This window comes from Lissotriton vulgaris, chromosome 2_1 (assembly GCF_964263255.1).
Source record: "Lissotriton vulgaris chromosome 2_1, aLisVul1.2, whole genome shotgun sequence".
Taxonomy (NCBI): Eukaryota; Metazoa; Chordata; class Amphibia; order Caudata; family Salamandridae; genus Lissotriton; species Lissotriton vulgaris.
Window position 1 is genome coordinate 1,539,842,391 of NC_141687.1, and position 27,333 is coordinate 1,539,869,723.

At 43.7% G+C, this 27,333-nt stretch overlaps 1 pseudogene across 1 annotated transcript in view; it reads left to right on the plus strand.

Annotated features, from left to right (window-relative positions):
* The first annotated feature begins 3,410 nt into the window (after nucleotides 1-3,410).
* The window catches only part of LOC147732869 (uncharacterized), a 212,401-nt pseudogene continuing 188,478 nt past the window's right edge, over nucleotides 3,411-27,333 (plus strand). Inside the window, exons 1-2 of the transcript XR_015308690.1 lie at nucleotides 3,411-3,529; nucleotides 3,990-4,254. The product of XR_015308690.1 is annotated as an uncharacterized LOC147732869 (transcript). The remainder of the gene's footprint in view (nucleotides 3,530-3,989; nucleotides 4,255-27,333) is intronic.

The window sequence follows — 27,333 nt, forward strand, 5'->3', positions numbered from 1 at the left end:
GGAGGCCTCCCCGCTGGAAGACCGTCTACTCACTGATTACATGCAAAAACGAGCAACGTCACTCACATACCGAAAGTTACCCAACAACCTACCTGACCCTACAATCACACTGCGGGAGAAGTGGGCGGCAGAAGTGGGGGAAATAGAAGATACGGAAGGGATAGAAGTACTGGCGTCCCCTAAGGAAGAAGGAATTTCAGCCAAGCTTAGACTGGTGCAGCTTAAAATCCTACATCGCATATACTATACCAGAATCACCTTACACAAGCTACAAAGAGCACAACATCCATTTTGCCTTTGAGGGTGCCAGGAGGAAGGTACCTTTTTCCACACTATATGGGAGTGTCCAGCAATAGTAGAATACTGGCGACAGGTGCTACGCACAATATCACAAACACTGGAGGTATCCCTTCTGCCAGAACCATGTAAATGTCTCCTAAATATATGGGATCCCAATGATCCGACTCGCCATGGACAAACCTGGGTCACGCTAGGCCTCATGATTGCTAAAAGGGATATAGCGCAGAAATGGGATGCGACAGACCTGCCCACGTTGGCAACATGGTGTAGGAACATGGACCTTGCAATGGTTACAGAGCGCACAGTATATACAAACAGGGGAAGCCCGCGCAAATGGAACAAAATCTGGGCGGCCTGGAATATTTTCAGAGGAGAAATATGTGACCCGTTGCCAGAATCGGATGTAGATAGCTCAGATGAAGAGGTAGAGGGGGAATGAGGATACGGAAAAGATACGAGAAGTAGTAAAACTGATGCAGAGAATATAATGTACTAATGCCATAATAAGAATTGTATATCCGACCATGTATAATTGTATAGATGTGAAATCACTGTGTACCTATTGTCATGATTGTCAAAGAGAAGTTTGGTTTAATAAAAACATTAAAAAAATAAAATAATAAACAGCAAGAGACAAAATAAAGGTCAGAAATGAGCAGGAATATGTAGAATAAAGGTCAGGACCTAGCAGAAAGAGGCAAAATAAAGGACAAAAACAACTAGAAAGTGGTATAATATATGTCAGAAATGAGAAGAAAAAGGCAAAATAAACGTCAGAAACCAGCAGAAAGAGGCAAAATAAAGGTTAGAAATTAGCAGAAAGAGGCAAAATAAAGGTCAGAAAGGAGCAGAAAGAGGTAAAATAGAGAGCAGGAGTGAGCAGAGAAGAAATAGAAGAACAAGCAGAAAATGAGCAGAGAAGGCACAGAACCAAAGGCAGCAGAGAGTAGTGGACTGTGGGCAGGCTGGACAGGAGGACTGTCACAGGGGGAGTTGGCAGGAGGACCTGCTCAATGGGGTCATGCTGCGACCTTCAGTAAGTAGGTCCTTAAGGGGAGGGCGAGGTGCTGGGAGGTGGGAAACGGCGAAAGGAGGGAAATGGCGGGAAGAGGGGGAAAATGGGCATAAAAAGGCAAAATGAAAGTCAAACGAGCAAAAATAGACAAAGTCAAAGTCTGATACAAGTAGAAAGAGGCAGCATAAAGGTCAGAAACCGGCAGAAAGTGGCATAATAAAGGTCAGGAGTGGGCAGAAAGAGGCAACAAAGCGGGCAGAATGAGCAGAAAGATGCAAAATGAAAGTCAGAGACGAGCAGAAAGAGGCAGGACAGGAGTATCGGGGGAGCAGACACGAGGACCTGCTTCATGGGGTCACACTGTGGCCTCTATTAAGTAGGTCCTGGGGGCAGGATGGGGCGGGGCATTGGGTGGTGGGAGGAAGGAAATACAGGAAGAGGGGGAAAAGTGGACAGAAAGAGGCGAAATGAAGGTCAGAATCAACAGAAAGAGGCACAATAAAGGTAAAAAACGAGCAGAAAGCTGCAGAATAAAGGTTGGAAACAAGCAGAAAAAGACAGAATAAAGGTCAGAAATGAGAACAAAGAAGCAAAATGAAGGTCAGAAACTAGCAGAAAGTGGCACAATAGAGGGAAGAAATCATGGGTCAAAAATAAGAAGAAAGAGGCAGAATAAAGGTCGAAAGGAGCAGTAGGAGGCAAAATAAAGTTCAGAAACTAGCTGAAATAGGCAAAATAAGGACAGAACCGAGCAAAAAGATGTAAAATAACGGGCAGAACGAGCAGCAAGAGGAGAAACAGAGGTCAGAAACAAGCAGAAAGAGGTAGAATAAAGGTAAGAGAAGCTGAAAGAGGCAAAATAGAGGGCAGGAGCAAGCAGAAAGAGGCAGAATAAAAGTCAGCTATTAAAAGAAAGAGGCAAAATAAAGATGTAAAACGAGCAGAAAGAGGTAGAATGAAGGTCAGAAACAAGCAGAAAGAGGCAGAATAAAGAGCAGAAATTAGCAGAATGAAGCAAAATAGAGAGCATGAGCGAGCAAGGAAGAGGTCAATCTTTGCCATGCCCTTTGTAGTTGACCCTGTGTCACACCTCTTTTCAACTATTTTAAACCAATTTTTTATTTGCACTTTTTATTGCACATGAACAGCATAATCCATCCAAAGTTATAAGTGTAAAACATCCCATACATTTGCATGCTATCTTACATAGGTCTGTTTTACAGTACTATTTTACCGCCAAGTGTTTGGCGTTTTGTTTTTTGCCAATAGGAGTGACTTTTGACAGTTTCTTAAACTGTGCCCGGACCAACATCCGGTTTAACCGGAAGAAGGAGCAGAGCAATGTCTTCCCGTCAGTTAATAATAGTTTTTTTAGCATGTCTGCCATATTTCACCTTTGTCCAGCGTTATTAAGCCTCAGCAGTATGTATTTAGATTAGTTAAAGCTGCTTTTGAAATATCGACTTCAGAGGCTTTAAACTTACTCCTGGATGTGTTGAGTAATGTTTGCTATGAGACATTTTGCCCAACCATTGGCAATATTAGCAATTGCTCTGATCCAATACAATCAAAATTAATAGTGAGATCTTTATTACATTCTGTACTAATGATCTACAACTGAAAGTTATTTTTAATGATTTTTGATTTTTATTTGGTGCATGGGAAATTGTGTTTAGTTTATTACATTCTGTACTAATGATCTACAACTGAAAATTATTTTTAATGATTTTTGATTTTTATTTGGTGCATGGGAAATTGTGTTTAGTTGTGCTAACTTTATAAACAACAAAAAAAGCTAAAACGTTGGCAACTGTAAGAATACTAAAATACTAAATTCTAAAAATACTAATATCGAACCTGCTATGCATATCCTTAAAATCAACATTAACTTGTTTGAAAAGGGCCTGGTTAGGATTCATGTTAACCTATTGCCCAAGGTGCCCCCTGACCTGTGAACATGCTGGTGGATAAAACCCGCCGTTCAGGTAGGATCACATTGCTGAAATCTTTTCTTGCGAACGCTTGTGCTCTAAGGAGCGTGTTTAGAAAGGGCGGGCCTTGCGTCAGAGGTGACGTTTACCATGAGTCAACTCTACAACAGAATAAGCATGAATGAGATGTATACAACTGGGCCATTCGACGGTAGCACGGCGCCACTCAAGAGCTCACGATGACCAGCACCAGTTACCCCAAAAGATTGACCCGAAACCCACAGTAAGGCTTCTCTGGTGTACCCTCAGAGTAGTGAACCCCTAAAGAATGAACCCTGTGAAATGCCCGTCATTGCATGTTCTCTGCTCAGCACGCTGAAGGGTGCCTAATGTGAATTGTGCCTCCTGGCTGCAGAATTGCGATGCTAGACCAATGCATTTTTGAACATTTTATTTTAATTTGCCAAGGGATTCTATGTTTATTGTCATTTCCAGATTTGATACAACATATATATTTTTTAGAATTTACGGCTTTTTTTTAAATGGTTCTTCTTACATTTTCCTGCACCCCGATTTTTTATTATGCCGCTGTACGTTTTAAATCAATAACAATTTTCTTTATCTAGCTTGAACCCCTTCATAGTGTTGTGCCCCATGTTGTTTGCGATCAAGTAATTGTGACGCAGGGGCAAAAGAGAGCCAAGTCGCCAGCTAAATACATGTCAATCTATTTTCTACTACAGGTTTGAAAACTGTGCTGTATCCAGTTAAAGGGACCCTCGCCAAGGAAAGTCTGATGGTATTCATTCTCGTTTTTGGAAACTCTGCCAACACCACAGGATGGAGGGGATTCTGCTCTTTGTCCAGGGCACCTTGACTCGAGTTGTTCTCAGCTTTTGGTCTTCAGTCTTCTCCTTGGCCGTTTTGTGGCTTTTCAGCGTCTTCTGCTTGCGGACCCTGGAGAGGTTCCCCAACCTCTGTCAACTGAAGCAAGGATTTCAAGCGCAGGCGAGTTTTAAAAAAAATGTTTTATTATTCTTTTCATTAAAAAACAAAAATGTACATTTTTCATCTTTGCATATGAACTAGCAGGCTATACAACATCGGTAGTGCAGGTCGGGGGGGGGGGGTGCGGGGGGGCGGACAATATCACATTCAGTGGGTATGAGGGAAAAGTCCACTCCTCTTCCAAGTATTTGCAATGTTGATACCATCATTCCCCTTCCATGCCCTCCATATTTTCTCCCATTTTTTGGGGCATCCCCTGCCCTGATAGATGGTTTTAGGCGAGTTATTTTTATTATCATTTATATGCACAAACACCTCACTTTGTTCAAAGATAATGACTCAGTGTACTACTACAACTTCTCAGTAATCATAGTCTTCTGGTACATGAGGACCTACATTTGTGTCGGTAGGATTTGAATTTGTGACATTTGGTATTTGAATTTGCCTATGGTAAATTCCAATGGGAGTATGTCAATTTTTGGCACAAAATGTAATTGAAATGTCACTGGCAGTGAAAAAAATACATTATATGGTGTTTTATTATTATTATTATCAATTTCTGCTAATTTACATTAACATTCTTGCCATCAACTAAATCATATACCGTCAGTACATGTATTTTGATATATCCATTACTGCTGATGAATGCAGATATGACAGACACAGTTCTATCTATATGGTAAAACAGTGAAGCTGACAAATTAAAAAACAAAACTGTCTACATAAGGTGGCTCGAGGCCAGTTTGATAGTTCACAAAAAATAGATCATCCATGTAAACCTGTGCAGGATCATAGTGACTAGAGTGTGTGTTTACGAGGTAGGACCACCCATCTCACTTTCAACTTGTGCCCATATTGGAAACCGCACTCTCGTTTCTGTCGCTCTATATCGGGGTTGTTTCAGCACAACAATCATAGCAGAGCCACGGGAAAATTATTGTAGAATGAGTTGATGAATGATTGATTTAATATAGTAATTTACTTTCGCTAGAATATAATGTTGGCCTGTAAATGTTAAGAGTATCACATCAAAATGTGCATTGGTACCTAAAACAGTTTACAATCCTATCCCGAAAAAGTATTTTCGCTGATTACTTTACTTTGGTCTCAGAAATCAGGTAATCATCATCATCATCATCATCATCAGCAATCTTTATTTCGACAGAGTGTTGTCATAAAAGATACAAAACAGCTCAATACAATAATGAGTAGTACATTAAAACAAGCATCTGCAAGGCATTTTAAAACCAACGAGTACATTTTGTCAGTTATTCATTAAAATCAACAACTATGGGGCATTTATAAAACCAGCGCATGATCCAATTTTAACAGTTATGCAGCATCCCCAATTAATAGATGTCTTCTCTTATGCCATATTCTTTCTAAAAATGTGGCTACGGCAAATACAATCATACCGGATAAGTCAGTTTTAAAAACCCTATACGCCTGCAAACAGTGGGAAAACCCTAAATGTTTGCAGGCTGGGACAATCCAGTGCCTCCTGGCCCGCACGTAAGTACGGCAAAAAAACAATATGTGCAGCTCAGTTTCTTGCTCTACTTTTCACCCGGGACAGTGACGCGGGGAGGACTCAGACCATTTACTGGTATACGCTCGAACAGGCAAACTGCCATACCTCCATTGTAGGTACAGTTTCCTGGTGGCGGTTGGGAATATAGGGCCAGATGTAGGAACCCAAATACCGGTCGGTAACGGCCGATTTCGTCCGTTACCGTCGGTATATTTACCGATTCGGTAAAATACCGAATCGGTAAATATATCGATTCTGTAATTTAATATGTAGGTGGCACAGTTTACAGTGCCACAGCCCTTTAGAAATTCGTTATTTACCACCCAATAGTATTGGGTGGTAAATTACGAATTTCTGTGTACATGCACATCTGTGCATGTACACCTGTGCCATGTGGCACGCATGTATGTGTGTCACATGGCACTCAAGCCTGACTCAGGGGTGCAACAGGGTGTCAAAGTGACACCCTGTCCCCCTTGGAAATTCAGTATTTTTACCGATTCGGTAATTACCGAATCGGTATTTGCTATTGAATCCTATGGGCTTCAAGGCCCACAGGAACCAATGGCAAATACTTATTCAGTAATTACCGAATCTGTAATTACCAAATCTTACTGATTCGTTGTTTTGACCAATTTTTTTTTTTACATAGCAATTACCGATTAGAAAATACAGAATCGGTAAAATTCGGTATTTACCATTCGGTAATTTGCTATTACCTACATCTAGTCCCCAATGTCTAAAACTGGTTCAAATTTGTACCTGTCCTTAGCCTTTAAAAATGATTGAATGAATGAATGAATGAAATAAAATTTATAATGCGCAACTAAAACCCGGAGGCATCAAGGCGCCTAGCAAAAACAGATCAAAACACAGAAGGCAGAACACCACTACGAATATGACTTCGCAAAAAGCCGAGTTTTCAGAGCCTTTCTAAATGACTGCATGGTGGGAAGGGACTTAAGATCCACCGGAAGGATATTCCACCACTTAGGTACCAGAGTGGAGAAGGCTTTGCCACCCCATTTAGCTCTACGCGTGCGAGGGACTGATAACAGAGATTTGTTGGTAGAGCGCAAATTCCTCGAGGGGCTAAAGGGAGACAAGATGGATCCGATCCCAGTAGCACTGCCTCTGGCCAGAGCGCCGTAGGTCATGCACATTGTTTTAAAGAGGATCTGATCTTCGATGGGGAGCCAGTGTAGCGATTTTCTGGCGGAGTTGGCCGAGGCACGTCTGGGCAGGTCTAATACAAATTTGGCCGCCGCGTTCTGGACCATTTGCAAGCGCTGCAGCAGACCCTTGTTTAGTCCTGCATACAGCGCATTACAATAGTCCAGACGGGAGCCAATGAGTGCAACCACTACCTGTTTTCTAGCCTGCTGAGAGAGATAGTGTCTAATCTTCCTCAGTACATAGATAATTCCCCAACAGGTTGAAAACTGTCCTATTGGCCTGTTGACGCATGCTGAGGGTAGGATCAATCAGGACTCCTAGGTTTTTAGCTGATATAGCAGGGACAGGACAAGCTCCCAGTGAGTCCGGCCACCAGTTCGCCGACCATATCTCTTCCTTTCCTCCGAACACCATGACCTCCGTCTTCTCCCCATTTAATTTCAATGAATTGTGGATCATCCATTGAGCGACTGCCTCCATGCAACATCTAAAACTGGAGGCAGCCGAGCTGGCCGACTGGGAGAGAGAGACGAGGATCTGGGTGTCGTCGGCATAGGAAACTACCTCCATCCCGAAAGATCTGATCAGTCTGGCAAGTGGGGTCACATAGATGTTGAATAGGGTCGGACTTAATGCCGACCCCTGAGGGACCCCACAATGCACAGACAGGGATGGAGATAGAAAGTCCCCCAGCTTCACCCTCTGCTCTCTCTGGTCGAGGAAAGAGGTCAGCAAGCACAAGGCAGACGCCTCAACCCCAATCTCCCTCAGGCGGGATGTTAAAACTGAGGGAGAAAGGGTGTCGAAGGCGGCTGTGAGGTCTAGCAGGATCAGGAGGGTGGTCTGGCCCCCATCAACTTGTGTGCGGATATTATCCAGCATTATGGTGAGGGCCGACTCGGTGCTATGTTCCCTCCTGAAACCGTGCTGCGAGTAATCCAGCTGACCGGAGCTTTCCACGAAGCCCGCAAGATGCTTATTCAGATGGATTTCCAGCATCTTCGCAGGAGCAGGGAGCAGTGAAATAGGGCGGAAGTTCTTTAGTACCCCAGGATCGAGAGATGGTTTCTTGAGTAACGGCTTTACCACTGCCCTCTTCCATTGCTGACGAAAGATGCCGTCCCTCATAGCCCTGTTCATGATCTCAACAAGAGGGGGCAGGAGAGATTCCCTGCACTGCTTGAGGATCTTAAGCGGACATGCATCTAAAGGGGAGCCAGACCTAGTTTTGTCCAGAAGGTTCTCTAGTTCCTCGAGAGAGAGAGGAGGAAAGGAGGCCAGGCGCCCCAAAGAAGAGTTCTCAGCAGAAACTGGTGCGGAAACAGAGGGGACAGAGGGCTCAGAAGTTAGAGACCTCTGCAGCTCTAAAGCTGAATAAATATCCGTGATCTTAGTCTGAAAGAAAAGAGCTATGTTGTTACACAGTTGCTGAGAGGCAATAACAGGATCCGGGGTCTGCAGGGATGTCAGAGAGTCAACAATCTTGAAGAGCTCTTTCGGGGAGGAAAGTGAAATGGTAAGAGCCGTGAAATATTCCTGTTTCACCCTTATTACCTCCACCTTGTAGCTCCTCAATAAGATCTTATGCGCCTCTTTGCCCCTTACATCCCAGCTGGTATGCCAGAGACGCTCCTGTCTCCTGACTCCCTGTCTAAGGAGTCTTAGGTGCTCAGAGACCCACAGAGCCGACGTTTTTTTTCTCGCCGAGTAACGCGGCCGGGCAGGGGCCAGTTCGTCAAATGCCATAGTAACGGCATTTTCAAACTGCGAGACCGCCAGATGAACGTCTTCCTTTTGGGTGGTGGACATACTGGAAATCCAGGGGGCAAGGGAGCTATTAGAGATATTTTTAAAATTCCTCCGTGATTCCATTTTGCTCGGGACCTTTTCGTTCCTGTCAGCAATCAGACAGGTCACTTCAATCGGTACAGCGAAATGATCCGACCAAGAGAGGGGGAGAGGGTCCTTTACAACCAACCTGTCATCATTGGAGAAGACCCCATCGAGCGTATGACCGGCTTGATGGGTGGCGCCTTTCACAAGCTGATTCAGCCCGCAGGCGGACAGGGCATCCAGCAGGGTGAAAGTATCACTAGCCTCCAACTTCTCTAAGTGATAGTTCAGATCTCCCAAGACCGTTAGATGTTCACGACCCAAAGTAGGGTTCAAGGATGTGAAATAGCTGTTGTCCGAAATCAGCTCTGGGGCCGGGGGGACGGTAGATCAGGATCCCATTAAATGGGGATTCATAAACACCCTTTAGAGAGAAGTAGAGGGCCTGGAAGTTATCCTGAGGATCCGATAGGGGTAAGGTGTGACAATGAAAGCTATATTTATAAAGGATAGCCAGCCCTCCTCCTACCCGACCTATTCTATCCAGCCGGGCCAAAAAATAGCCCTCTGGTACTGCCTCAACAAGGTCTGGGCCAGACGAATCCTTTGCCCACGTTTCCGTGACAAATACCCATGAGGGCTTTCTATCCAGCACAAAATCCTTAAAAGCGATGTTATGCTCGATTAGTGAGCGAGCATTAATGAGGAAGCCGTCTTCTCTCACAGTACTGCCTCCTTTTTTAATGTAGTGTCCGATGGGTGGGGAGACGGAGGGAGGCTGGGGCCTCCAGAACCCTCAAGGGAACATCCGCAGCATAGGGGATGTGAAAGATCCTCCGGAGAGATTTTAAAGTGACATGGGAGCTGAGATGGTTTTAGCCTAAGCAGGTCGTAAGTAGAGTACGTGACAGCCGTAGATTTATCCTCGAGACAGCCCGGCGACCAGCCGTCCAGCCCGTCCCCAGCGCGGAAGGGCGCAGACGGGCTGCACTCTGGCGTGACTCCGGCGTCACTGCGCGCCATCATATCGGGTTTAAATAGGGCTCTAGCTAGTCCACCTGACTGCTAGAGCGCAGAGTGAGGCGTGAGCTTCCCTGAATCCCCCCCAAGATGACGCTCACAAGGGTAGAAAGCGCGAAGGACAAGCCGCCAAAATAGCGGTGCGGGGCACAATTAAGGTGCGGCAATGCGGAGGGGAGATTAAAAACAAGGTAAAATGTAGTCCCAACCAAATACAAATGAAATGACAAAACGGGGATATTTAAAAGCACTGAAGCGTCTTGAAACAAAGTGCAGCGCGCAGTAGTTAGGAGCCTAACAAACCGTTCCTCTCTCGGTCAGCCCTTAAGTAGATAATGCCCAGAGAGTCAGAGTGCCCGAATCTGTGTTAAGTATGTGCGCCTCAAGTTTGCTGTCGTAATACAATGTGACCAGGTGCTTCCGTGATACCCTGGCGCAAGATGACAGGGGGTCAGACCATAAGGAAGCTAATCCCAATCGCCCTAGTTCATTCCTTATGTAATTGAGCCAGGGAATTTTCACAACATTTGGGAGGCTCAGAATTTCCTGCAACTCTAACCTATAATTAACTAACTCTGGTGTAGTCCATATCCTGAGCCAGAAGGTTAAGGGCCTAACACTCAGATCTTCATCAAGGGGTTTAAGACCCAAATCAAGCCTCATCGGCAACAGGGGAGTGCTAGGGGGTAGTAATAGTAGCTGCCTGATGAATTTATTCTCTGTTGCCACTAGTTCGCGTTTACACATGTGGCCCCAGAGCTCGCCTGCATACATAACCGCACCCCTGGCCTGAACTCTGTAAATCTCTAACGGCGGTCCAATCGGCTTAGTGGAGGATTTATTTCTGTTTGTAAGCCTGGTGATTCCCCCCGCCAGTTGGGCCAGTTTTAGTTGTGATTTAATTTGATGGTGCCCCCAGGTCATTTTCTCATTTAGGGTGACCCCCAGATACTCAAAGGTTCGGACCCTTTCTAGCCTGTTGGCACCAATATGCGGGTTGGGGCGAGATTTTGATGGTGGAGTGAAAACCATGAATTTGGTTTTTAGTGCATTGATCTCGAGACCATGTTCTCCACAGAACGCCTCGAAGCCGTCAAGCACTCTTTGGTCTCAGAAATCAGGTAATCACTTTTGAGTTATGTGAAGTAGGCAGGAGTGGAAAAACTTCAGCTTCTTGCATTATTCTAACATTGTTATATATGGTTGTAGCTGAGGGCCACTAGCCCGAACACCTGATTCTAAATATGGTTATTCACTGCTATGACATAGCAAGTGGGAAACAAAAGTTGTTACTCGCCCTTGCTATGTCGTAAAGGCTGCTGTAGTACGAGATGGAGAGGAGAGGGCACAGTTTCAGGAGGAGTAGGGGTTCGGATGGTACAGAGGGTGATGGGTTGGATGGGTGGATGCTAGATGTTGTTGATTTTACATTTATGTATGGCTCCCCATTACTCCTCTGCCCGTGGGTAGCAGTTGACAGCAGGGCCAGATGATTTTGTGGGTGTGGGGGGCTTGCATAATACATTTATAGAGGGGAAAAATGAATAAAGGGGATGTTTTTCACCACGGGGTTCTGAGAGATATCATAGACAACTTGAGCTTCACTGTCTATCTGATGTCACTCAGGAAATCTGGTGGAAAGACATCCCTGTTATTCACCGTTAATCATCTATAACATATGCAATTATAATATCTGTGTTGTTGTGTAGTGCTTTATCACCAACTGGCAAAGTTCAGTAATATTAGGTAACTCGATTACAAAACTCAAAGGTAATTATTTTATTTCGTTATGTAGGTTTCTCACAGAGAGCCATTAGCATGGCAAACGGTTTAAAATCCAGTAATTCCCTGCTATGACGTGGCAGCAGTGGGCAACAGAACTTGTTAAACACTGTTGCTATGTCATAAAGGAATTCCAGTCTGTTCTGGCAGGAGAGAGTGGTAGAGGGGGTGTCAGGTAGTCATTTTTATTTATTTTTTGTACATTTGGGGGAGGAGCCAGAGGCCACGTTATGTATGGCTCCCCCATCACTCCTCTGACCCTCTGTAACAGGAAGTGAATAGCTGTTGGTTTGCGGGCAGTCAACCAAAGTAGTACTGGTGCTCCAGTCAAGGGGAACAGTAGGATTGCTCCACCATCTATTTTTTTTTTTTAGGAGAGGCAGAGGTTAACTAACCCAAAGAATGACAGAATGAAGCCTATGCAAAGCTTCTTCTGAATGTGCAATTGTACCATGCTCATGCCCGCCCAGAGCTCGACCCTGCTTCCTGCTCAAGCGTCAGCTCAGACCTTCGGTGTTTTTCTGGGATCCTTGTCTATCTAAATGATATTGCTGTTAGCACTATTTCTTTTTTTCACTGGGACGCTGTCACAGCTAATGGGCCAACACCTGGGAAGGTGTATGGTTCATGCTCATGAATAATAGCGACTGAAAAACACGCATGGTAATCTGCAGTCTAGCTGGGATGATGTATGACACAGTTTCCATCAGTTTGTGCCGTCATAAGGTAGACTGTTTATTGACAACAGGAAAATGGAATATGATCTTTCTAGGGAGTTTTGTGGGCGATTGATGTAAACCGAGCACGGCTAGAGGATAACATTGAGGAACAACAGATGCAAAAAGTATAAGCATCTATTACTAAAGTAATATTTATCATGCAGTAATGTAAGAAAGACCCTGAAGAGCTGTGGGTGGTGATAGCGGTTCAAGAGAACATAAGGTGAGGTGGACCTGGAGGATCAATCAGGCGTTCATACACACAGTAACATAGCCTGAGAGAAAACACAGCAATTTAAACATGTGAAATGTTCAGCCCATTACCCTAGGAAGAAAGGGTTAACAGTAAATGTACTCAATATAGTGTTAGATCTGGGGGTCTCTAGTTGGCAATGGTATTCACCTTTGTCCAAATAGGGACCCTTACTTCTAAGTCAGGATAAGGGGATTATACTCCTAGATAACCCCTGCTCACCCCCTTGGTATCTTGGCACGAGCAGACAGGCTTATCTCAGAGGCAGTGTGTTAAACATTTGTTAATATACCCAGTAATACAGTGAAAACACTACAGATGCACACAACACAGGTTTTAGAAAAAAAAGTATTCTTTATATAGACTTAACACAAGACCACAAATGACAAAAATCTACAATACTACACGTAAGATTGCTTTAAAGATGATAAAAGTTACTTAGTTCAAGTTGATGATAAATGCGACAAAGTTCTCAACAAAGTACCTGGATGCGTCGGTTCCGTGATCCGGGGTGTTGGAACTGGCCCTTTTTGCAGGGTTATCCCCAAACTTTTTGCTTCTTCCTCCCTTATTTTTTCTGACCTGTGGCTGTTGGCAATAGGACTCTGAGCACTTTACCACTGCTGATCAGTGCTAAAGTGCATATGCTCTCTGTGTAAATTGTTATTGTGATTGGATATAAATGATTGGCATATTTGTATCACCGAGAAGTCCCTAGTAAAGTGCACTGGGTGTGCCAAGGTTGGTGATGACAAATGCTACTAGTGGGCCTGCAGCACTGATTGTGCCATCCACATGAGTAGCCCTAAAATGGTGTCTCAGGCATGCCACCGCAGTGCCTGTGTGCAGTCTGTGAACTGCCATGTCCTCCTGGTCAGTGTCCCCACTGACCAGGCCTAACCCTTCCCTTTTTTTGCACATTGGTCACCCCTATGGAAGGCCCAAGGTACCCCTTTGGGCAGGGTGCAGTGTATGTGAAAGGTAGAGCATGTACTCGTGCAGGTGACATGTTTTGGTAGTGAATTACAGCCATTTTCGGTTTTCACTGCTGCAAGGCTATCTTGCTCCATAGGCTATCGTGGGGGATGCTGGCTACTGTGGCTACCAGCATATCTTCCCATAAGAACAAGATAGGACATAAAAGTCTGGTATCCCTGAACTCAGAATTTAATAACACATCTTTTAGGAAAGGTTGTTTTTAAATCCTGTGTTTGAGAACAGCACTTTTAGAAAGTAGCTGTTCTCTTGTCTGACCCTTCTGTGTGCCTTGGCCATTCTCTTGTCTGACCCTTCTGTGTGCCTTGGCCTGTTTGTGAATTGACTGTCTGGCTTGAGAGTGACAGGGGCTGGGGAGCCCCAAGGAGGCTGGCTGTGTCAGCCCTGGGCTGAATGACTGCATTTGCAACTTGAGTGGTGGGAGGAGATAGCACCTGGACCTGAATAGGGCTGTGCCTGCCTTCCACAATGCTGGTTCCACTTCCTGCTGGGCGGCTGACGACCATGCCCCTCACTCTGAAAGGAAAGGAGAAGCCAGGAAAACAAAGTGCTCAAGTAACACCCAGAACTGGTTCAGACCGGGTTCAGGGCTCACTTCCACAAAGAGAACAAAGACTTTTAGGGGTATAAGTACAGGACCCCTGACAACAGAAAATTAGATCATACTGGAATCAAGACGGAACCTCTGCCAAGGAGAAATCTGAAACTGAAGAAGGAAGATTGTACTGCTGTTGCTATGCTGGATTGCCCTGCTGTTGCTTTGCTGTCAAGGAGAGGGGAAGAACTTTGCTTTGTGCTGTGTCCCCTTGCTTGAAGGAGTCTCCAAGGGCCTGAGAAGAGCTGGCTCCCGGTTTTGAAGCCCCAGGAAAAAAAGGACTTCACCCCCAGCTTCCCTGAGCTCTGCTGAGAGAGCTCTGTCCTTCCTGGAGTGCTTGGCCCCTGTGTGGTGCCTCTGGAAGTTGTACCTGTGTTGGGAAGCTGGAAATCACGCTTTTAAAGACTTTACAACAGAAAAGTTATCGCATCGCTCACTGCGGAGCGCATCCCCGACAGTTCGAGGAAATTCCCGCTGCTACGGAGGTCGAGATCGTCGCAGCGCCTGTTGCTGCTGCCTAAGATGTCGCACCCTTCGCTTGCGGAAGGATCACCATCGCTGCGAGTATCGTCGCAGACCCTGTCATCGCTGGGTGAGATCATCGCACTGTTTGCTTGTGGACCACATCACGTCGCTGCGAACATCATCGCAGAGCCATCGCATTGAGGAGCTGCAAGAGAGAGATCGCCGCTGGATCGCGCATCGTCGCCCCGGAGATCGTCGCAGCCCCCACGAGATCGTCGCATCGTGCCTTTGCGAGAACAAATTTCCTACCGAACCTATGCACCAGAATCCATACAAGTGGCCTTCCTCCCCATACAGACCGGATTCATCGCAACATGCCCGCTGCTGCAGCGGGGCTGTCGCAAACGCCTCCCCAAGGTCTCAGGAGCAACGCATCGCTTGTTTTCCACCGCACCAGCTTCTACTTTTGGAACTTTGTCGCATTTAAAGGTAATGTTAGCTAAACGTGACGCAACTGTGAACTTTTCATGCAGCTGTGGATTATTATTATCGTAATCTTAAGAACTCTTTTGCAACCATATTCTTGAACTGTGTATGTTGGATTTTTGTCGTTTTGGTCTTGTGTAGTTTAGATTAAATACCTTCATTTTTCTAAACTATTATGTAGTCAGTTTGTGGTGTTTTCACTGTGTTACTGTGAGTGTTGGTTCAAATACTTTACACATTGCCTTTTGATTAGCCTTGACTGCTTGTGCAAAACTACCTAGAGGGTGAGCAGGGGTTATCTCAGAGGGTTTCCTCCTTACCCTGACTAGAAGCAAGGGTCCCTATTTGGACAGTGGTACCTACCTCTGCCAACTAGAGACCCCTAGTTCTAACACGGGGGAATGATGCGTTGTGCCTCATTGCTTGCACAGAGTAGGGGATGCATCGTGATCCTTACCGGTGCGGGGTTGATGCGTAGATTCTCGGTCTGCGGGCCCCTTGCGATGCGCAAGATGGCACCTTGATGCAATGTGATGATCCGGTTGCGATGCGAGAAGATTGCACCCTTGGTGCAACGATGCAATGGCGCTGCAATGATGATGCGTAGGCGCCCTTGCAGCCTTGCGACGACTCTGTACTTTGGAGCCGCGACAGGCCCTGGGACACACTTCTCCAGGGATGCAATGGCAACGCGCTTCTCCGGTGATGCGACAGCAGGCAGCTTTGATGAACACATGCTTCCAGGGAGATGCGGCGAAGGCTCGCTTCTCCGGCGATGCGATGATTTCAGCTGCAGCGGTGACACGCTTCCTCTCGATGTGTCGCGCTTCCAGCTCCCAGCAACACGCAAATGTCTGGAGTTAGAATTCCCAGCAAAGAAATTCAGAGGGGAGCTGGAGATGAAGTCTTTTGTCCCTGAGACTTCAGCAGGAGGCAAGCACAGTTCAAGCCCTTGGAGAATATTCTGTAGATGATGAAAGTCCTTAAAAAGTTTCTTCTCCTTTCCTTGGCAATGAAGCAACCACTGCAGGCTAACCCAGCAAACAGCACACTGGCAGAGGGGCAGTCAAACTCCTGCAGCTTCCTTAGTTCTTCTCCTTGGTAAAAGGTTTCTTGTTCCAGAAGTGATCTAAAGTTCTTGGGACTGGGTCCCAATATTTATACCCCAAAATCCTTTGTTATCTGAAGGCAGAGGCGGCAGAGAGGCCTCTGCCTAGTCCAAGCCAGTTCCTGAGCACGTTGTTTTCATGACTCTCTCCTTCCTTTCATTGTGCAGGGCAGAGACACCAGCCGCCCCACAGAAGGTGGAGCCAGCACAGGGGAGGGAAGGCACAGCTCTGGAGCATTTTTTGACAAGATTCCTTCTCTCCTTTCACAGTGCAGGGCAGAGACATCGGACAAGCCACAGGAGGTGGAGCCAGCATTGTAGAGGGAAGGCCCAGCCCTATTCAGGTCCCAGGTGCAACTCCTCCCTCCCATCTAGATGCAGATCTCTCTATTCACCACTGGGCTGTCCCAGCCTGTCTCCTGGAATCCCCTGCCCTGTCACTCACAAGCCCAGACAAGGAATACATAACCTAGCAGAGGCAGGCCTGGACAGTTAGGCATTTCAAACACAGAATATTAAAACCAACTTTACTTAAAGATGCATTTTATCATTCTGAGTTCAGGCATATTAAATTCGAATTTCTACCATGTTCCCTGAGTCAGTTAGGATTATAAGAATGTAATAATCTAACTGCCCATTCTAGCCTATGGAGAACAGGTATCCTTGCAATAGTGAACAACGAAAATGGCTGTAGTTCACTATTAGGGCATGCTACACACACCAAAGCATGTCCTACCTTATACTAACAATACACCCTGCCCTTGGGCCTACCATAGGGGTGTCTAATAAGAAGCAAAAGGGAAGCTTTAGGGACAGACAAGTGGGAGCACTTGCCAAGTCGACATGGCAGTACTAGACTGCACACAGGCCTTGCAATGGCAGACCTGAGACACACTTTACAGGCTGCTTCTGTGGGTGGCAAAACCAGTGCTGCAAGCCCACCAGCAGCATTTGATTTACAAGCCCTGGGCACACATGGTGCACTGTACTAGGGGCTGAGAGGTGAATCGAATAACCCAATCATGGAATCACCAATTAGTACTTCAATTTAACATAGGGAGCACTTGCACTGTGGCATGAATAGCAGTGGCGCAGTGCCCAAAGCATATAACCAGCAAAAACATATCAAAACAGAGGAGGCAATCGGTCAAAATGGAAGGGAGACTCACACCAATGATGGCAGGTTTAACATATAGCCTTAGAGCCCGACGTAGCGGGCTCTACCAACCATTAAAGGCCACCTCTAGCGTTAAAGGCCCAAGCCGAAGGTGAGGGCTTTTAACAACAAGGGAGCAAGCCTTTAACGGCTCGCAAAGCCTGTTACAAACGGCTCTAATGCTATTGGAACATTCCGCCACTAGAGGGCAGATTGGTCTAATTTGTAAAACAAGGGCCTCATGGAGCACAGGGGGTTGAAATCCCCTCGGGCTCTGTGAGGCCTTGGTTCACAGCTGTTGCTGTTAATAAAACATTTATAAACCAAAAGCAAAACCAGTATTGCCACACTACTTGTTTTGGGGATCACGGGTGATCGCTCGAATCACTGACTCAAACAGTAATTCTCAAGGAATCTTGTTTCAGAATGAATCAAATTTGTTTTATTTTTAACTTAATGCATATATCAAATCAATGTGCACTTTTTATCTCTTTTTTCAATAGAAAACGTTTCTTTAGTTCCACATAATAAATCACAGTAAACACAAATTATACAAAAGACAAAAAAGAATATAGTGTTTAGACAAAAAATCACAACTTGCATTCAACATTCATACCAAACAACAAATCTACATACATTTTAGTTTTTGTACAAATATTTACAATATCACAATTGGAAAAAGCATTGGAAAAGAACCAGTAAACAATGTTGGTATGTTTCAGAGTTAATCAAGGATTCCTAATGCTGAGTAGAAGGGGTCTACGCGTTTCGATAACCCCTGGTTATGGGGAAATCTCGTCAGGACCAATAGCCTGTAAATGGAGAACGAAATTGGGTCAGGCGGGAGGACAAAACCAAAACCTCGCAACGCTACAGTGGGGAGAGAACTAATCATACCTCTTAGTTGCTGGCTTCACTTTTGTGGTTGGAACTGTAAACAAAAGATGAAGTATCTTTTAGCCTCAAAATATATAAACAAGACAGGGAGGCGTTCACACCATTTTAAAAAAGACATTCATTCGTGGTTACTCACATAGTCTTACGCCTGCTGCGGCTTTGCTTTTAGCTGGAATGGGATTCGGGTGGAAGTGGAAATCTAAGACAAATCGAAAGGACTGGTAAGGGAATTTTTAAAGGGGGAGCTCATGTCGGATGGTCACGTTGATTTCAGGATACGACTTACTTGTATTACTAGCGCGGAATGTTCACGGATGTTTATGTCCGCGTGGAGCAATGTTGCGGCATGCTCCGGTTTCCTGAAAGGGAAAGGGGAGCTGGCGTCAGGTTTCCAATTTGTTAGTCAAGGTCGCCTCTCTGGCGATGTTCGTCTCACATGATGTATCGGTTTACCTGTTTAGGTTGTGTCCGCTGTATCAATCGGGGGGTCCGCGCTCTTCGGTCTCTGTTCGTAAGTCCAGTTACCGGCACCATCCAGTCGGTAACTCTGGTCTCGCGTCTGGTGGTTTTACTCACTTCCTGGTTCCCAAGGGATTGTGGGGATTGTAGTTTAGATGTCCGTTGTCTTGGAAACGGATCGCGTTTCTATTCGGTCAGGTAATGTGTGGCCCAGTTCACAGTCTATGTGGGAGACAGTAGTCTGAATCTCGGTGATTCCATCTTTATTGACATTTTACAGGCGGTAGATCTCAGAGAGTTCATTGAGGCCATCTATTGCTGAATTGAATTTCACTATCAGCAAGGCTTCCGTGTGTGACAATTTTTCTTCGATGTCACCACCTCTGGGGTCTTTCTCAATTTTCGCAATCACTGTCCATCTTAAGTCATCGGCGGTGTGTTTGTAATTCAACCAATGATTAAAAATCATTGTGTCAATCGGTGTGTTTGTAATTCAACCAATGATTAAAAATCATTGGTTGAATTACAAACACACCGCCGATGACTTAAGATGGACAGTGATTGCGAAAATTGAGAAAGACCCCAGAGGTGGTGACATCGAAGAAAAATTGTCACACACGGAAGCCTTGCTGATAGTGAAATTCAATTCAGCAATAGATGGCCTCAATGAACTCTCTGAGATCTACCGCCTGTAAAATGTCAATAAAGATGGAATCACCGAGATTCAGACTACTGTCTCCCACATAGACTGTGAACTGGGCCACACATTACCTGACCGAATAGAAACGTGATCCGTTTCCAAGACAACGGACATCTAAACTACAATCCCCACAATCCCTTGGGAACCAGGAAGTGAGTAAAACCACCAGACGCGAGACCAGAGTTACCGACTGGATGGTGCCGGTAACTGGACTTACGAACAGAGACCGAAGAGCGCGGACACCCCGATTGATACAGCGGACACAACCTAAACAGGTAAACCGATACATCATGTGAGACGAACATCGCCAGAGAGGCGACCTTGACTAACAAATTGGAAACCTGACGCCAGCTCCCCTTTCCCTTTCAGGAAACCGGAGCATGCCGCAACATTGCTCCACGCGGACATAAACATCCGTGAACATTCCGCGCTAGTAATACAAGTAAGTCGTATCCTGAAATCAACGTGACCATCCGACATGAGCTCCTCCTTTAAAAATTCCCTTACCAGTCCTTTCGATTTGTCTTAGATTTCCACTTCCACCCGAATCCCATTCCAGCTAAAAGCAAAGCCGCAGCAGGCGTAAGACTATGTGAGTAACCACGAATGAATGTCTTTTTTAAAATGGTGTGAACGCCTCCCTGTCTTGTTTATATATTTTGAGGCTAAAAGATACTTCATCTTTTGTTTACAGTTCCAACCACAAAAGTGAAGCCAGCAACTAAGAGGTATGATTAGTTCTCTCCCCACTGTAGCGTTGCGAGGTTTTGGTTTTGTCCTCCCGCCTGACCCAATTTCGTTCTCCATTTACAGGCTATTGGTCCTGACGAGATTTCCCCATAACCAGGGGTTATCGAAACGCGTAGACCCCTTCTACTCAGCATTAGGAATCCTTGATTAACTCCGAAACATACCAACATTGTTTACTGGTTCTTTTCCAATGCTTTTTCCAATTGTGATATTGTAAATATTTGTACAAAAACTAAAATGTATGTAGATTTGTTGTTTGGTATGAATGTTGAATGCAAGTTGTGATTTTTTGTCTAAACACTATATTCTTTTTTGTCTTTTGTATAATTTGTGTTTACTGTGATTTATTATGTGGAACTAAAGAAACGTTTTCTATTGAAAAAAGAGATAAAAAGTGCACATTGATTTGATATATGCATTAAGTTAAAAATAAAACAAATTTGATTCATTCGGAAACAAGATTCCTTGAGAATTACTGTTTGAGTCAGTGATTCGAGCGATCACCCGTGATCCCCAACACAAGTAGTGTGGCAATACTGGTATTGCTTTTGGTTTATAATTGTTCTGATGAGGCTTGTCCTTATTGCCAGTGAGCCCAGGCCCTGTTTTTGGTGTTAATAAAACATTGGCATGTTGATGCTCCGGGCTTCTACAAACCATTAGAAGCCGGAGCATTCCATTGTTTTTTATGGTGCACTTAACATTCCTATGTTCTAATAAATATTACAACATTGAACTGTTAGGAGCACCATTAAAGACAATGGTTTTGCTCCTGGCTTAAAATGGCTGGTACAAGCCTTCTGTGCCAGCATTCCAATGTTTGTCTTTCAGTTTCACCTTTTTTAATTTAGAACACTTTACCCTTACTGGGCGGAATATTGTAATAGCGTTATAGCCCTTCTGCTTTGGTCTATACCAGTTGTTGAAGGATTTCACTTTCGTTATACCTCAGGTTTAGGGTCTTTATCAACTCGTATAGCCGTTGGCAGTGGGTTAAACAGCTATATTATGAGGGGACTTCTTTGGATGATTCCCATGACACATATGTAGTGACAGAAACTGAGACCCCTGGAGAGGGGTGTATGAACTGGAGCTGGTAGCAGATGGAGCAGAAAGCAACATGACCACCACTACCAACAACCACGCATAACCTGCTCTCTTCTGGTAAAGTCTACAAAAGACTTTGTAGGAAAGCACTTTGAAGTGAAAAGAAGTGAGGCAATTCAGTCATTCATAGATACAGAATCTATTTTAGATAAATATATAAGTAACACACAAGGGTCCGAAGCCATGAACAGGTAACAGTAGACCCTGTAGAAAGTCTCCTGACTGGCATCTTCACCACTTATGGTCACCTGTTTGCTATGAAGTGAACTGCAAATGGAGGAAATAAATGATGAGAGTATAATCCATTTGAATCCGAAAATGATCAGCGTGGAGTGGTCAATTCACACCTAGGGCTTGTGGGCACTCTAAATACACAATAACCACTCAATTTGTACACCTGGAGACATCAGCAAGACCTTCCTCCTCTATGTTAGATGTAATGTTATTAATGCAAAATACTCTACAGGGAATATTTGAAACCATGGTGTTAAATATTGATGTACAAAAAACACATTCAAATCACCAAGCTAGAATAGCAATAGAGTTAAATCTTACAAAAAAGCATTTAACCTCATTAGTACAGCCAATTGCAGAGGTCAATAATAGTACTATTATAGGTGATGTAGAGTGCTTACATACTCCGAAAAGACTGGTTGCATTGGTCTATATTTCAAGAAGGTCTATGCTGATAAAAAAAGGGGGAAACACATATTTTATAAAAGCTATATCCAGCTGATGAAAATATATTATAAAGTAGACGGGTATTTAAATAAAGGAGCAAAGAATAATTTAATTAAAAAATAAGTCCAATTATTAGGCTTTAGTACAAATATTAGGAAAATAAAACCCAATGATACAGCGGGCAAGGCATGTACTCTCAAGTTAAAGGGGGAGAGAATAGCACTTCAAGCGGTCCCTCAATCAATGAAATGGAGAGATAGCGAGCAAAAGAAAGGATGAGGCTTCTAAACCAAAGAGTAAAATGTTTATATATACCATGGCAATTTAAGAAAAGATGTACAAAGAAAGGGAAGAAGCTCAGTTAATTTGACAAATGAACGACCTCCTCATATTAACTATAAATACTATTTATCAGTGTATATGGAAACATTGCAAAGGAGTCAAAATAAAGAAATTGAAACCTTTAAATTTAGTGTGTTATTATTGCATGCATATAAATATATATATCTCTATGTGTATTTGAATGTGATTCATTTTAGCATCTGGGAAAGCCTTTCTGTTAGAGAGCATTGCATAAATAAACCCCAAGCCTTATTCTAAAAAGAGTCTTTGCATTTTGTAAAATAAATCCTTTTCTAGGTGTTGTTGTGTTTTATGTCTCCTGCTTCACCGTGTTTGAGCCACCGTGTGGGAGATTCTGTATTATCTGAAAAGGGAAGCAAGACACAGTGATACATACAAAATGTAAATGGACAGTGGTGACTTTAGTAAAAATGTATAAGAACCTGTGGAATATAAATGATATAATTGTGAATAATATTTACATTAATCCAATAGATACTGTTTCATTTAAATCTGAACTGGAACTTTTCTATGACGATCTTACCCATATTTTGTCAAAATTTTAACCCTGAAAAATTGTGTTGTGCAGAAATATTAATCTATGCTTGAATTTGCAAAACATTTATTTGTTTAAAAAGAAATACTTGAATCTTACAGTGTCCCCATTGCAATATTCCAAGATTGCTATCATTCTAGATATGCCAGTGATCTGTGGCAAACATTTGATGCTTCTTATATGCTGACAATTTAGTTGTAATGGATACTATTCAAATAAGGCTTCAACGAAAACTAGCAAAATCCAACCATTATTGTATAAGTAAGGTAACTATTAATTTTGAGAAAACCAAAGTAGTGGTACTAGGAGGAAAATCATCCTCATTTTCCTGGAAGTTAGGAGCCTCAAGAGTTGAAGAGGTTTCCTCCTATAAGTATCTTGTTGTAATGTTTAATAAGAAACTACAATGGAATGAATATACAGAGGCTATAAAAGCTAAAGCATTATCTTCTGTAGCGGGATTAAAAAAATGTAATAAGACATTTATGGGAACCTTGATAAAACTGCTCTTTAGTGCCTATTAAAACCTCAGTGGCAATATGGAGCAAGAGCTCTCTGTTTAGATGGAAATTATCAGGGGAAAAGGTAGAAGTAAATGTTTAAAATATCTATTGAATCTTCCATGGGTCGCCATGATTCACCTCATAAAAATAGAGACCAATCAAATAGCATGGACCCCCTTCGCCTGTTTAAAATTTCATGTTTTTGTAAAAGATTGGAGAACATAAAAAAATACAAGGTCACAACTCTTAAAAAAAGAGAATGAGGAGCAAACTCAAATGGGCACATGAAGTAAAGGTAATTATGAGCAATGTATACAACATTTTAAATTTAAGTAGGGAACCTCGCAGTGCTTTATCAAGAATACCAGAATCAAGGGTTAAACAAATTATATGATAATTCTCGAGAAAAAATGATTTGGACTTTCTTGGAAGGTAAACCATTGACACAACTTATTAGAGAGTCATGTTTTGCCGAAGGGGTATTGCCCTATATTTAACAGTTCCTAAACTCTGAAAGAAGAATGACAATATTAAAAATGAGAATTGAATTAATTTGATTTGATTGATGTTCCGAGATGTTGTAAGAAGTTCATAAACATCAGGGGAAATGTGTATGTAAGTCATATATGACAAGCCATTCGTAATGTATATTTTGTTAGACTATACACTACTAGTGTTGGTATGTAAAAAAAATATTTTTAAAAAAAAGATGGTCTAAGAACTAGGAGGGAGATTCACCAATATTTCACACAATACAGTTTCCTGTGTTGCATGAAAGGGAGAGAGCTGAAATGTGCCTTATCTAGTAAGATATGGGGCATTTCTTCTGTCTCCTAATGCTGGAGCACTTATGACTGTTTAGCGCTAATACAGGCAAACTTGCACCATGTTGCAAGGGTGCCTGCATTATGAGCAGGATTGTTTTTGTGCTGGAAGGGGCTCCTTTCTGCACAAAAGCAATGCTGAAAGTCATTTTCACCTTTGTATGTGTGCTGCACCAGGAAACGGCACCTAAACACAACATGGATACATCCAATTTTTACACTGAAAACTGACCCTTTTTTTGCAATGTGGGTGGCTGTGGATTTTGGGCCCTAGTTCAGTAGACATGGAGGCAAATCTGGGTGGGGTGACTTGTGTGGGTCTCACAAGGTTTCCTTTCCCATAAATCCTTGCAAATCTCAAACTTTGGCTAAAACACATTTTCATCACATTTCTGTGAGGAATAATTCCAGAATCTATGGGCAGCCACAAATTTCCTACTGCCCATCATTCCCTTAAGTCTCCTGACAACACAGGTACCTCACTTGTGTGGGAATGCCTAGTGCCTGCACCAGGAAATGGCCCAAAATGCAACATAGACCATCACATTTTTCTATTGAAAATAAACTCTTTTTTGCAATGTGGGTGGCTGTTGAATTTGGGCCCTAACTCAGCCAGACCCTAGGGAAACCTAGAACCTTTTTATTATTGAAATCTAGACACCTAGGTGATCCCAGGGTAGGGTGACTTGTGTGGACCGCATTTCCCTACCCATAATCCTTTGCAAACCTCAAACCTTGACTAAAAAGCACTTTTCTAACACATTTCTGTGAGGAAAACATTTGGTGAACTAAGGATTTCCTAACTCCCACCATTCCCATAAGTCTCCTGATAACAATGGTAATTCACTTGTGTGGGAAGGCCTTATTACTGCAACAGGAAATGGCCCAAAAAACGCAACATGAACAAATCATATTTTTCACTGAAAACTGTATTTTTTTGCAATGTTGGTAGCTGTGGATTTTGGGTCCTAGTTCAGCCAGCACCTGGAGAAACCTTGCAAACCTGTAGATTTGTTTTAAACTAGACTCATTAGGGATTTCTGGAGGGGGTTGCTTGCATGGTTCTCAGCAGGTTTCCTTATCCATAAGCCTTTGCAAACCTCAAATTTAGACTAAAAACACACATTTCCTCATATTTCTGTGAATAAAAGTCCTGTATTCTCTGCAAAGCCTACCACCAGCATTCACCCAAGTCACCTGATTAAAATGGGTACCCCACTAGTTTGGGTAGGTCTAGTACCCACGACAGAAAAGGTCCAAAAACGCAACATAGACCCATCACATTCACTGAAAACTGACCATTTTTATGTAATATGGGTAGCTGTGGATATTGGGCTCTAGCTCAGCCAGCACCTAGGGAAACCATGGAAATGTGTAAATTTGTAAAAACTAGACACTGAGAGAAATCGAGGGTGGGGTGACTTACATGGCTCACCTGAGGTTTTTGTACCCAGCAGCCCTTGCAAACTTCAAACAAACTTTGACTAGTAATACACATTTTCCTCATATTCCTGTGGAATCTATGGGAAGCAACAACTTTCCTATCTCCCAGCATTTTCCCAAGCCTCCTGATAACAATGGTACCTCACTTGTGTGCATAGGGCTAGGGTTTACAACAGGAAAGGGCCCAAAACACAACATAGACACGTCATGTTTTTCCACTGAAAAATGACACAGTTTTACGATATGGGCAGCTGTGGATTTTTGGCCTTAGCTCAGCTGGCACCTAGGGAAACCAAGCAAACCTGTACTTTAAAAAAAATTAGACGACTATGGGAACCCAGGGAGGGGTGCCTTGATTGTCTCTCTCCAGGCTTTCTTACCCATAAGCCTTTACAAACCTCAAACTTTGACAAAAAACACATTTTCCTCACATTTCTTTGCAGGAAAGTGGGGATCGATAAATGTCATACCACCCAGGGTTCCCATGCATCTCTCGATAACAACTGTACCCCTCTTGTTTAGGCGGGCTCAGAGACCGCCACACAAAATAGCCCCTAAAACGCTTTGTGGAAAGATCAACCATAGAGGTAGCTGCTTTATTTGGGGCCGTGCTGGTGATCCAGCAGAAGCATACTTAAAAAATCTTATACTTATATGGCTGAGATACCCGCCACCCCCTCTCAACACAATCCCCAAGAATTTGGGAAACCGAAACAGTTCTTGAACTTTTGGAAGGCGGGAAGGGAGTCACCCTTCCCGGCCGTATTTATTAAAATATGAAACAAAATAAAACATTAAAATAACAGTTTCATATTATGTACAATTTCATTTCCACATTACGATGTTTGGCTAACCTTAACAGATCTCTAATACAAAGGTTCTCCTAGCCGAACTAACACCCTACAAAACATTTGCTTGAAATTGTACATCCTAACGTTAAGGGCCAACGGCAAGGTCGCAACCGGTGTCAGATCCCTAAACCAGAAATATCACCCTCACTTGTGAGGGGACCAACCGCACAGAGGCGAACCTCATGTGCACATACCAATTTCCCTTTGTACTTGACGGGGGCCCCAAAAAACTCGACGCCATTTAACGGTCGTTCGAGGACTCGTGTGAGGTGTCTAAAAGGTAGCGTAAACCCCCTCCCGCACCCCACACAACTTACCCATCTGCCGTCGCAGATGTCCTGGCCCCGGGAAATTCCCCAGGAGGGGCCGTAGCCCCTCCTATCCAAGAAGGGGCCTTGACCACCTTTCCTTTCCTTCCGGCGGCCTCTCCTTAGACAGGACCGCCTCCCCGTTGAGGGGCCAATTGGCCACCTCCCCCGCGCGCTCCCATCCGTAATGGGTGACGCCCCCTCATAGGGATCTTCGAATTACTGCTCACCGATCATGACCTTACCGCCCGACCAAAATTAAATACGACAATTCTACCTAAGTTACTAAGATTACAAAGCAAACATCACTTATTACCAAGCGTAAATACTGATCTATCCTTGTTCCAAATTACTTTATTTGCAAAATATACTGAAAAAATAACCAATCTTTATTACATCTTAAGAAATTTCACGATATTATCACAACCTGTAAGAAACGGAGAAAACAAAACAAGATACTATTTCAACTGTATTCACAACGAATCGCTGTCCTCAGGGGCTGGTGGGTGGGTCAAAATTGGCTCTTCGTTCCGTCTCG